The 9,070-nt window shown below is 39.8% G+C and overlaps 1 protein-coding gene across 2 annotated transcripts in view; it reads left to right on the top strand.

The window, feature by feature from the left end:
• Window positions 1-4,663: 4,663 nt before the first annotated feature.
• sema4ba (sema domain, immunoglobulin domain (Ig), transmembrane domain (TM) and short cytoplasmic domain, (semaphorin) 4Ba) overlaps window positions 4,664-9,070 on the top strand; it is a 57,136-nt gene continuing 52,729 nt past the window's right edge. The window contains exon 1 of one of the 2 annotated variants that reach the window (XM_085461782.1): window positions 4,664-4,813. The gene's annotated coding sequence lies outside the window, so the exon portion shown is untranslated. Of the gene's footprint in view, window positions 4,814-5,014; window positions 5,082-9,070 lie in introns of those variants that run through there. The other variant, XM_085461783.1, reaches the window with a different exon arrangement.

Below are 9,070 nucleotides of genomic sequence, written 5' to 3'. Positions count from 1 at the left end.
AGGCTTTACTTTTAAATTAAAAGAGTCTCTGCTCTGTCATTGCTGCCTTTCAGGACAAGCTGTATCATCTCTGCTTCAGTGTAAACTGGTAACCTTCATTTTATACTTAGCTGCCAAAACATGCTGTAAAAGCCATCCTTCTGTATTAAAGTTTGCTTTGTTTTCTTTTACAGTTTGCGGAGCTCAACCAACATTAGATTCCTCAGTAAAAATAAATCTTGCGCACTAGGTTGAACTCAACGGTGACCAGAATCCTTCTGTCTTCAGGAAAAAAATATATAGTCCAGTGTATCAAAGCTTCTTTATTCTATATATTGGTCACATGTCTGGCTGCTCATGCCTGCTAATTTAAACTGTTCTTCGTTGCTCAGTTCTTTAACAAATTATGAGGGACTTCAAACACCACAACATAAGAGTGACATGGCTCAATAACTAAAGAATTAGAAAAATGTTTTTATTCAATGTTCTTTATTTGATTTTTGTGCACTTGCTTCATTTCAGCTCAGCGTGGGAGTCTCTTCTGCTGTTTTTTGTGCTCAGCTCTGTTCTGCTTATTTGTGCGTCATGGTGAAGCAGTCAGATGTACTGTATACAGTTGAGTGCAACAGACGAAACAGATCACGATATGATTATTCGACTTGGCGACAACTCTAAAAGAGTTGAGAGTAGATTAGCACGAGTTAATCTATCTAAAACAATCCCAAATGTCTGAGTCCTTGGGAAAACACCGAGCGCAGCTGTGTGGTGTTTCTAGCGCCAATATGGCCACCAAAGCTAATCATACGCACATAAGACAATGCTTGCAATTTCACCAAATGCATTTGGAGAAGCACTCCATGAGTGTCTGTGAGCTCAAAATAGAACCGGGTGTATTTTTGATATAAGGCGCATTAAATTGCACAGAGCGGATGATGAGGGCAGTAAGTCAGACAGAGGAAAGGAGAATCGGTTCAGTTTTCAAAGTAAAAGACTCGTGGCAGACTAAACATTCTGCCTCTGACTCTCTGGGGGTTGTGATTTGACCCCATGCAAAGGACAGAAAAAAACAGAGTCAGACTTAAAATCAAAGGCATGCACGTGGTGTAATGCAACCTGAGCATTACACCAGGTGCTGTGAAACAATATAAGCGACAGGAAAAATAACTATTAAAATAACCAGTTGGTTGGCATATATTCGCAGCTTTACTTTGCTAACTCAATAATGCAGATAACTGATCAGCCATGGAGGCAGTTCATTACATTTAAGCACATAGACATGGTTAATACAACCTGCTGAAGTTTAAACTGGGCCTCAGAATGATGAAATATGGTGATTCGAGTGACTTTCAATGTAGCATTGTTGTTGGTGCCAGATAGGCTGGTCTGAGTACTTACTGCTGATCTACTGGGATTTTACCACACAGCCATCTTTAGTGTTTACAGAGAATGGCCCAAAAAAGAGAAAATATCCAGTGAGTGGCAGTTCTCTGGGAGAAAATGCTTTGTTGATGCCACAGGTCAAAGCACTAGCTATTTGGAGTTGTTAGGAAGGGAACAGTAATTCAAATAATCAGTCGTTATAATAAAGGTTAGCAGAAGAGCATCTCTAGGTGCGCAAGACATGAAACTTTGAAGAAGATTTACTACAGCAGCAAAAGAACATATCGACTGCCTCTCCTTTTAGCTAGAAACAGGAAACTGTGGCTACAGATCACAGGGTTCATCAAATTTGGACAACACAAGATGGGGGAAAAATGTTGCATGATCTGATGAGTCTCAATTTCTGCTGCAACATTTGGATGGCAGGGTCAGAATGGAGCAAACAGCATGAAAGCATGGATCCATCCTCCCTTGCATTTATAGTTCAAATGGGATCATTGTGGACGTCTTTTTAACGTCAAACTCATTTTAGACGCCATTTTTTATACAGCTTCTATAGGCTTTGTAGTCCCATGATTCCAGAGGGTGGAGGACATGTTTCCTATAGGCTACCAGTTATTTTTTCTGTAGCTTTATTCACACCTTTGTATATGTCTCCATTTATCATCTGTGACTGAGACAATCAAATGTTATTGGAAAATGATCTGGAACAATATGCCACCTTCTGAAATGGTACTATATCATAACAGTTACGTGTAAAGGATTGCAGAGTGATCAGCAGACATCTCCAACATGGTGCGGGCTCTTGACGCTAAAACAAAAGTAAGCAGCTGCATGGTGGATTTTGGAGCAGAAATGTCTCCAGCTTCTCACAGGCAGTTTGCAAAATGCGTGCATTGGCAAAGTCTGTCAAGCAGATTGTTCAGTTCATATATACACACCTGCACAAACGTCTTGCAGTCAACCTAGCGATCACATTCATTTCCTCCTACAATCATGAGCTCTTCACAATAAAACAGGTTACTTGTAAAAATGAACCATATAAAATGCAAATGCTCATTATTAAGCACATTGTACACTTTTTAAAAGGAATTCCATTTTTTTCCTAAACACTTTAACCATTATTGTTTTACATTTTACGTGGATTTCAATGCTTTTAATATTTTTCCACAAGTTGATTAATTGAAAAAAATAAACCAACTTTAAAAAAAAAAAAAAAGTAAAATAATAAAAAACCCTCACATGTGCTGAATAAATCAGTAGGCTAACGCATAATAAATTGTTTGTTTATAAATAATCTGTATTCATATCTATCATGTTGATATTTGTAAATAAAAAATTGTCCACATGACGTCCAAAAAGTTCAAATTTTGAAAGCTCAGTATCATATTGACATCCAGGTTGGGTCATGGTTGGACGTTCAAATTGTGAACCTAGTTTATTCAACATCGTATAGATGTCCAGGATTGGTCGTGGGCCGACAGAGCCAATATAGACACGAGCAGCGTGTCTTTCCGACGTCCAATGTTTAATGGGTATGCACCAGTAGGGCTCAAACTGTCCTTACAGTTAATACTCAGATAGACCTGATTTACAAATGATGTATGATTATTATATCTTTTTATGATTTTTATTCACTTGAACAAATTGCTTATAGTTTCGTAAACAGTTAATATGATATTTATTTCAAACTGAGTCATAACAGATGTCACTTTAGGGAGAGCTGCAGTCCATTTGCATAATGTGTTACAGTCTGTTTGCTTTATCGACTGCTGTGCCACCTCAAACATTAAACAGTTGAAATGGAATTATTATCATTATTAGTGCTAATAGTAAACTATATATTTTTTCCTCCACAGTAATAACATTAGGGAATGGGTTGGAATCCATCTGTTAATTACCAAAAATATTTGGGTCTCCAGCTTGTTTCACCTCCAACTGGTAAGTTTGTTTTTATTCTGTCTGGTGCTCAGCAGGGAGCATATTGTGGGTTTATTAGAGCTTGTGCTGGAAATATACTTTCGACCTACAGAAATTAATGAGATCTGACTACCCGCTACATGCCAAACATGAACACTAAAACACTCAGCTAAGGCTCCCAAAGGCTCTTCAAAGATGTTTTCATTACCAAAAAATTCATCTGTACACACATCATGGGATACTAAATATGTTGGACTTTTAGTAAGATGGGGAATTGTTGCACTCCAAGGCATAATTATTTTTTTAGAACACACAATTAATCCACCAATTCAGAAAAAACATGCAGAATAATAAATAATATAAATGAAAATTGTCAGTCAAAACAATTACATTTGAAATGCTGAATTTAAGAGCTACCATGATTCCTCCTCCTTTCCACTTTCCTCTTAATGACTTTTCTTCTACCTGGCGTGGAAAGCATTGTTATTAACTGTTGAAGGATTGGATGTATATTGTCAGTTGACCAGTGTATGTCCTTCTGACAACATGTACATAGTTGTGGGAGCTTTGTTTGTGTTTGTTCAGGAAAAGTGGGATCACTTGGTTCTGACTAACCATTATTGTCAAGTGCATTGTTGTCCGTGCCATTGGTCTGCGGTGTACCAGTGTGTAGGTGGTTAACAGCTGTCCGCTGCGGTAGGTGACCCGTAGCGCTCTCGTTATGGTCGCGCCTGCCTCCCAGATGTGCTCAGAGCATCGGCATAATCATGCAGTTGTTTCTGACAAATTTGTTGCGACACATAAGTTTTAATCATCGCGAGCAATCCAAACACTTTTACCTATCCACTCACTGCTCCGAGGAATTTCAGTTGACCTTTTTCCAGGGATGAATATCAGCATGCTTTGGGAGCAGTGGCGAGCAACTGCTAGTCACGCAATTCAATTACCACATAGAATAGACATTGTGTAGGCTTCTATGAGCTGGACACACACTCATGCACGCAGTCTGTGCCCCAAAGGGATGATCCACATTATATCCATTCTGACAACAAATCCTGGTGAAGGTACACAATTAAGAGCAGCTGAGTTAATGATTAAATAGGTCTTATGCTAACCACCAAGGGCATTTCACAGTTACCAGATCATAAATATTAAATTTGGACTTGGGCACGCAAAGAAAAGAGCTCAACAGTAACAGGGAGCTTTTGCTGCTACGAGGAGCACCTCCCTTCCTCTGTCCACTCCTCTCCCACCCTTCCACAGAGGCAGCCTATGATGTAATGCTCCTGCTGCTGATAGAGCAACCCCCTCTCCTGCTTTTTTTATATATTTATATTTACCCCTCCCCTTCCGATTTGCTACTGCTGCCGTTGCACTCGCTGGTAGTGATAGTGGCGGTGGATGCATGCGTGCGGTGCCGGTTCAACTGCATCCTTGTGCAGGGATCCCTGCAGAGCTTTCTTTTCTCTGTCACCACTTGAATGAGAGCCACTCCTACTAAGCACTGCAAGACCTTGTCCTCTGCTGATGAAAGGTAATTCGTCTGGCATCATGACAGAAGAAATTCACGGGGAAAAGAGGGGAAAGAGAGGAGGAGAGTGAGTGAAATAGGGAGTGATATACAGTACAGAGGGTTGACTGACTGTCCAGTTAGCTGCTGAGTAAATTGGTCTAGTTGCTGAAAGCTTCTTCTCGCCACAGTGCTGGATGTCATGGCAATTGCTCCCTCAGTGTGCGTGCATGTACTGTATGGTGTTGGTTTCCATGGTAAAGATGAGACGGATCCCCGTGCTGGCTCAGAGGTAATTCAGCATGTGTCGTGGAAAGCTATAATTACCTTTATTTTGAAATGATTTCTCATCTCCTGTGCAGAATTTTCCCTCAGGTTCTTTTTCTTTTTTTTATGGATTTAAATATTTTTTAAAGATCACAGCTTTGTTACACTTTCTCTTATAAAAAAGAAGATTTGCATGTGATAATAATTTTGTACTTCCTTGGAATATTTGACCCATTTTGACTTGTCCGCTCAAAAAAAGAAAAAAAGAATAACTGGGCGTGTACAATGACAGCCATGTAGCTGATACGAGCAAAGCAGTGGGCGTTATCTGCATGCAGATTTTCAACTGCTTCAGAAATGAGCAGCAGTTTACAGAGCGTTGTGGTTACAGTGCTTCATCAAACACTTTTTTGAACGGCATGTGTACTTCCAGCGCAGCATCACAGTTGGACGGTTCTAGATGGATAGTAGTTGATTATTTTCAGGAGTTGTTTAACCTTAACTCTTTCGCTATATCAAATGCTAACTTAATATTTCATATTTCGTCTGCCCCACATGTAGATGGCCTTATAACTAATTCATCTTGAGGGTTTTCCCTGTGTTTGAGTCATCACTCTCTTCCTCTTCCTTTTTCTCTATCTATTCATCTCACTGGGTCATTTCCCTGAGTACACAGTGCATTAGTAGTATAACATTTCTCTTTTGTAGTAATTGGCTTAATGAACTAACACGTCTCTGAAGCACAATCTCATTAGCTCTTTGGGATCATGATTTATTCTGGATTGCAATTTCTGCTTGGATTAGATAAAGAGTAACCATGCTTTTCAAGGTTATTTTATGGTTATCGCACTGGGTAGAAGTCATTTGTAATTGAAGGTGGTTGGACAGAGTATATTATTCATGAGAGCAGGCATACTGTATGCATGCTGTGACTAGGTTAAAACTGAAAGCAACAGTCCCACTTTCCATTTTCACCTCCAACAGTATCACCACCTTAAAGACAAGGTGACATCGACAGAAAAGCAGAATTTTAAAACATACTTAATTACGTTTAAGGGTAGGATGCGGTATGAAGAAGTTCTGGGGACAGATCCATAAACATCAAAAAGTCTTTCCCGATTTAAATGTGGAAGAGTTCCAATTCAAGGTCATCTTCTTGGATCCAGACAGATTCCAGCACAAAAGCTCTTTATAAATGAACACTTAAACTGTGTGCTCATCAGCTCTTGTTTCAAGCTCAAATTTCATGTTTAGGATCACTTTTAGGTGGTAATGAAAGATGGCTCTCTGGCTACAACCAAGCATTTTTAGCAGAGGAGTTGAGGATTTTCAATTTTCAATCCGAGGAGGATGAACAGCATTGTGTTTTTTTTTAGATTCAGTAAATCACTCCATGAACTTGTACAGTGTTATGTTTTCACTCAGGCAGTCAGTCCAGACTCTCTCTAATGTCCAGGTGCTTTTGAGGGAAAGATCTGAACAGTGGTGGTGGCCAGAAGCCTTCTGATAAAAATAAAAAACAAAAGCAGCAGCTGCTCTGAAAAACGATCCAGAGCTGTGCCAGAAGAGGATCTTGAATGTGAGATTGTGCAAATTTAAATTGGGTATAGGTTTTGACTTTTACGGACTTACTGACCAATTGTACAATTTTATCATCAAGGCAATGGACTATGTTAAACAATGCGCTGCTAATTTCTGTGTAATGAGAATATCATCTTTTATTACAAAGAAAAGAACAAGAACTGGGGTCAGCAGTGTTACATTTGCAGGAAATGGCAGACCATGGTTAGTGTTTTTGTCAGGAGGATGGCTGCAAAGGAAATTGAAAGTTTGGACAGCATCTGTCATGACAGGATGCCGTTTGATTTTAATTAAACCTTTATTTAATCAGAAAAAACCCTAATGAGATTAATAATCTTTTTCACAAGTGTTCTGGCCTGAGATAGATAGCGCTATCTGAGATGGTGGGAGAAACAAGAGCTTCCGAAGAAAATACAACAAGAACATATAAAACTTCACTCAGGGTTCAAACCCAGGATTTTCTTGTTGTGATGCATTAATGCTAACCACCAAGCAACCATGCTGCTGCAATGGCAATCAAGTGGCTTGTTTAAAAAGTTTTCCCTCATTTTTTTCCAAGCCATCCAGTGCAGTGGACTGGTTCCTCTGTCGGGCCATTTTTGGCCACATGGACACATTTTTAATACCCCTGTTTCATTGGAACTAGAACTTGTAAAGAGACAGTTGAGTTCATTTGGGCATCTGACCAAGATTCCTCCTGGATGCTTCTTGGATCAGGTGTTTTGGGTGTGTTCCACTAGGAGAAGGCCTCAGGACAGACCCAGGACACACTGAAGAGATTGTATCTTTTGGCTGGCTTGAGAAGACCTTGGTGTATCCCCTGGAAGATTTGAAGGTGGTATCCAGAACACCTCATTTATTTAATATGGGGAAACATGAATGCAGTTTGTTTGCAGTCTTTCAGAAATATGTGTATATCTTTTTTTTGTTAATTAATTCATTATACTGTCCCCATCAAAACTGTAAGACCTCTTGAAAAATGGCAAAAAAACTCATATGTTGCATGGTTGGATCATAACAGGGTTCCAAGTAGAGCTTCAACATGCAATAAGAAGAAATAGGAGTGAGACAAAACATTTTTGAGCATACAATTTATTGAAAACAACTCTTAAACTGAAAGAAGCTGTTTTACAGCTGATCAAAAGTTCTAGGACCACACCTCCAAAAAAAACTGTAAACCCCCCCCCCCAAAAAAAAAAAAAAAAAAACAGAAATCAAAGTTTCAAACATGAACTCAGTAATGAGTATCTCCGATGTTATTGTTGATCACTTCAAAAATTTGTTGTGGCATGCTTGATGCAAGTGTTTCCTTGAGGTGAGTGGGAACATTTCTCCAAGTGGTGAGGACAGCAGCAGGAAGGGCATCTACTGTCTGAAACTGTTGTCCATTTTTGTAAACTTCCCTTGCCATCCATTCCCAAAGGTTACCGATTGGATTTAGACCAGGGAACACGCAGGATGGTCCAAAAGAGTGGAAGAAGTCCCTTGTCCTGTGGACATTGTGTACTGTAGCGTTGTCCTACTGAAAAACCCAGTCATTACCACAAAGACGAGGGCCCTCAGTCATGAGGGATGCTCTCTGCAACATCTTGACAAAGCCAGCAGCCGTTTGACGCCCCTGCTCCTGCTGAAGCTCCATAGTTCCACTGAAGGAAAAAGCACCCCAGACCATTATGGCGCTCCCTCCACTGTGACGTGTAGAAAACATCTCAAGTGGGATCTGCTTATCATGCCAGTAACGTTGGAAACCATCAGGGTTAATTTTTTTCTCATCAGAGAATAAAATCTTTTTCCACCTTTCAATGTCCCATGTTTGGTGCTCTCTTGCAAAGTCCAAATGGTCAGTTCTGTGGCATTCAAGGAGATGAGGCCTTTGAAGACACTTTTGTTTTTTAAAGCCCTTCAGTCTCAGATGCCCCACGATGGTTATGGGGCTGCAGTCGGCAATAGTAACTTTGGGTCGAGGATCGTCCAGTGTCTTGACCAACAGCCAATAGGATTTTCCGGCTCAGTGCTGGTGAAATTTTTTGGGGTCTTCCACTTGACTTTTTTGTTCTATTCCAAATGACTGTCTTACTGCCTCCCACCTCAGCAGTGAAGGCGTGCTGTGAGAGACCCTGCTTATGCAGTTCAACAACCACTTCAAAAAGGGAACGTTTTTTTGCCTTTGCTATCAGAATGTCATGACAATGTGACTATCTGGCAGAAAATGAGAGTGAATCCACATTTTTGGACAGATTTGGCCTTTTAAAGGCATGTGGTCCTAAACTTTTTGTCAGCTGCAAAACAGCCTGTTTTAATATATCTGTAATAATAAAAATATATCTTTGTACATATACGAATTTCAGTTGCTTGTGTATATAGGACTACTTTGTGTCTTCCTTCTATATTTTATATTCCCCTTGCCATAAATTTCTAATTTGTGGGATAATA

The sequence above is a fragment of the Copadichromis virginalis genome, linkage group LG7 (assembly GCF_057382275.1).
Source record: "Copadichromis virginalis isolate Kocher_CV1m ecotype Utaka linkage group LG7, C_Virginalis_male_GT1.1, whole genome shotgun sequence".
NCBI lineage: Eukaryota > Metazoa > Chordata > Actinopteri > Cichliformes > Cichlidae > Copadichromis > Copadichromis virginalis.
This window is presented reverse-complemented; position numbering and strand designations above follow the sequence as displayed.